General features: G+C 39.4%; 1 pseudogene; it reads left to right on the top strand.

Moving 5' to 3' along the window:
- The first annotated feature begins 3,536 nt into the window (after nt 1-3,536).
- LOC132607944 (NADH-ubiquinone oxidoreductase chain 4-like) lies at nt 3,537-4,039 on the top strand (annotated as a pseudogene).
- The last annotated feature ends 225 nt before the right edge of the window (nt 4,040-4,264 follow it).

Raw genomic sequence — 4,264 nt, 5'->3', positions numbered from 1 at the left:
TATATCAAAAGATCGGTGTGAAATTTTAATGAGATATACCTTTCTTTTTTCAAGTTCCAAATGTTCATAATTGAGGTTACACAAAATCGTAGCTAGAAAAGGAAAAAGTGGAATCTGGAAAAGTCTTCTCTAAGGGTATTGTAATTGAGTGAAATTCATTTTGTATCGTATAAGAAAGGAATTCCATTTTTGTATATGCTCCTGATAAAAAGAAATAAGGTACTCTATTCCATTACATACATGGATCGGATTGAAAAACCAGACCCAATCTCTCTTGGAATCCTGAATATGCCAATAAATAATGAATTGATATATTTATGGAATCCGCCGGGACTGACGGCGCTCGAACCCGCAGCTTCCGCCTTGACAGGGCAATGCTCTAACCGATTGAACTATAATCCCAGGAAAATTAGGTGTACAGCCTAAAATCAATTTAGATTCGAGCCATTTAGTTTCGCTGTGTTGTAAGAGAGAGATGAATGATATACTTTATTATTATTATTATTATTATTATTATTATTATTATTATTATTATTATTATTATCTAATTATATATAATTATTATGAAAATAAAATGTAGTAGACTCATAATGGGATAATTCATGAATTGAATCATATGGGCCTTTTCATTTCCAAAATTTGAACAACATTAAACTAAAGAGTCACGCTCTTTAAACACCCTATAAGAAGAAGAAGAAAGAGGCTTAATTAATCGCTTCCAATCTGATAAACTAAAGAGTCACGCTATTCCTTTCCTCCACCGACAATAGGCTCATCCCGAGTCACAAGAGCAATCTTTTTTTTTTTTGAATTCTTTTTTCTTTTCGTTATGGTAATGCAATGCAAGAGTTCGAAAATCAGGTTGTTTCTGATGATGAAAAGAGCTTTTATCTTATGTGAAATTTATGAAAACCCGAAATGTCGGTAATGCTAGAAGATGACCTATGGCATCTGATGGTCAGATGCCTACGGTCAGTATATTTTCAAAAGCTCAGATGGAGAGAATAAACGAACTCCTTGAGGGCTACTTAAGCCACTTTAGTGCATACCAGAAGGACTGGAGCTATTGGATGTTGCTCAATCCTGCTATAACTTAACAACCAAAAAGATCTGCGTCGAACTTTAGCCCCTTCGAGTTAGCCATGGGGTAACAACCTCTAACGACCCACACCATTGCGATAGGAGGGGCTTCGCCCATTAGCCTACTTTTCCAAGAGGTGGTAGAAGCGCAATGACCTTAGCCCAAACCTACTTAAACGACCTAAAGGCTTGGCCTGATCTAAAAGTAGACCCTTGTAAAAAAGCGGATAGGAATGGTAGCCTATAGACTCAAGCGAATTGGCTCGACATCATTGGTAATGTAAAGAGTCCATGATGGAGCTCGAGTAGAAAGTATTAATTTATTTCTCGGGGCAAAGGTTTAGGGTTAATGCCAATCAATAAAAAAATTGGAACAACTTCGTATTCCATGTGAGTCAGTTGACTTCTATTAGACGAGACCGCCCCAGAGAGGAACGTGCCCATAAGGGCACCACCAGATGTTGTAGATAAACCTACAAAAGAATAAGTTGAGTATATCATAGCTGATTGTACCATGGGCTAGCCCATACACCCACTGAACGAGTGGAATACTACTTAGTTAAGTAGAAAGGCAACCTAAGAGCGAGGCAAGCCAGGAAAGGGCTGAGACTTACGATTCAAAGACCAAGTCAGAGACTACTAGACGTCTCGCAGAGCGACTCTCAACGAGGATGTTGAGACTCTTTGGAAAAAAAAGATTTTTTTGGCTTAATCCGCCTTTACAAAAGAAAAAAAGAGTACATTTGTACTCCGGCTAATAAGGGAAAGGGTTTTTTTTTTTTTTGCAAATCCAAGTTTGACTCTGATTAGATCCTTAGCGCAAGTGCTAAGTAAGAAAGCTACCGCTACCAATCAATAGAATAAAATGAAATAATGGTAAGCCTAGGGGGACGAACATGGCTCAAGAGTGTCTATACAAAGCCCCTCTCTTCTTCACTCAAAGAGGCAATGGACCCTTTGTTTGAATGGTACTGATTCATAAAGAATGATTCTTTTGAAGTTATACAGACTTTCGGAAGAAAAAAATGCCAAGCAGAGCCTGTCGCGAGATATATCGCTCTCGGATTTCTTACGGTAAGGCCAATACACCAGCCAGCTAGTGTAGTGGCGAACACGCTGTGCTCTAGGCTAAGTTTTTTACCTTGTAAATGGAGGAGATATAGAAAGTGTGTCGTGCTTGATTCATAAGATTCTATAATCAATAGCACCAGTGTATTATTTTACTTAGCCTGCCTCTCCCGTGACTTTTCAGACCAACCAACCAGAATCTTCCTTCGCTAGTCTCTCTGCATTTTGGGAGCAGAGCATGAAGTAAAATTGAGCAATAGATCTTAGAAGAATTCCACTTTATAGCACGACTCTTTCTATTTTTGTGCTTGCATTTGAGTTATCTCCCTTCCTCTTTCAATCGAAATACTCAACACAGATAGCTCAGGTGGTCCCCATTTCTGCCTCTATCAGGCGGTGATAGCCCCCCTTCATAGCCACGGCATAGAGGAGCTACTCCAACATCTGCTCTACAACCTAAAAAAATGCTTTCCAGAGAGATATATGATGCTAAACCGAGATCAAGCTACAGAGAGGGCTGGCCTTTTGTTTTTTTTTCTCAAAGAGACAAAAGTACTCATATGGATGGTGCTAATTCCCATGATCTTACGAGTCTCGTTTGGTTTTGAGAGCCTCCCTCTTCTCGTCCCTTATTCGTCTTTTAAAAGTCGTCATCCTGGATTTTCTTTCCGTATGCCGGGGAAAGTACCTCAACCTCACCTTTCTACATTTATTATTATATAGAATTTCCTCGAGTCTCTATAAAATAGAATGAAAAGCCCGGGTGGAAGCAAAAACAAAAGGAGAGAGAAAAAGTCAAAAATAAAGGGGGGAAGAAGTCTAGTGCTAGTTCTTACTAACACTTCTTTACCTAACTTTCATTTTTGAGTGCTTTCTTTGTTCTCTTATTTAGATTGAAAGAAAGAAAAAAATGGCCCTTTCTTTCTCTTCTTTATTTGGTTTTATCCCTTCAACGAATTTCGGCTATGACCAATGCCCCACTAGCTAAATAGCGTAAGAAAAAGCTACCTGGAAGAAAAAAAAAACAAGGTGCACCTTGAATTGAACTTGACGAATTTCGTTTTGCTAGAGAGATTTTTTGTGAAAGATTCTCCATTGGTAATTCCAAAATCGAAAGAATCTAAATAAAGGCAGTTACGCGGGAAGGGCCCCCCACTACTTCTTCATCCAGGGGGAGAGGATGGGGGGGGGGGGGGAGACTAGCCTCTTTACTTCCCACTGGGCGAGCAGTGCACCTAACCCACCTACCTACTCATCAATCACGGTGTTCAACTGACTTGCAATGATAGACCCCTATTGTATTGGAATTAGGCGCCCATATTTTTACTGTTGTCAATGAATCTCTTCCCTGTTTGATTCTACTCTATGTTAGAATATCTCATTGATGTTATTCTGATCTAAGTGCTCTTATTCTTTGTCCCTTACTAGGAAGCATTACTCCTCTTTTCATTCCAAATTAAAGGATATGACCGATACGATTAATTGGTCTGTGTGCCTCTCTTATTACTTTTTTGTATCCCCCTCTTCTTCGGATGCAATTCGATCCTTCTACGTCCAAATCTAAATTTGTGGAAAGCCTTCGATGGATTCCTTATGAAAACATCAATTTTTATTTGGGTATTAACGATATCTTTTTATTCTTCGGGATATTGACCACATTTCTGATCCCTATTTGCATTTTAGTGGGTTGGTCTGGTATGAAAGTTATGGGAAAGGGTATAATACCACATTTTTAATTCGTGAATTTATAATGATCGCCATGTTCTTCATGCTGGATCTTCTACTATTCTATGTTCTTACCAAAAGTGTGCTAATCCCTATGTTATGCAGAGTTGAGCATCTTCTATTCGCTGGGATAAAGCATTTCCTCTGTAGGGGCCTTGTGCAATAAACCCCCTATGAGAGGTTGTCCGTCATCCTAAAGCAATCCCCGCGAAGCTTTGGGGAAGAGAGGTAGTCTTGTGTGTAAGCATATGTCTTCTGGTCGAACCCGCTCAACCCAACTAAAAAGAACCAAACCTGGTAGACATATCGTTTTACTTTTGGGAGGGTACTCTAAGTAGTGGGTACCTCGTAGGACCTCAACCCCCCTACTCGGGTCTTCTATGGATATGTA

This window comes from Lycium barbarum, chromosome 8, assembly GCF_019175385.1.
Source record: "Lycium barbarum isolate Lr01 chromosome 8, ASM1917538v2, whole genome shotgun sequence".
Classification (NCBI taxonomy): domain Eukaryota; kingdom Viridiplantae; phylum Streptophyta; class Magnoliopsida; order Solanales; family Solanaceae; genus Lycium; species Lycium barbarum.
This window is presented reverse-complemented; position numbering and strand designations above follow the sequence as displayed.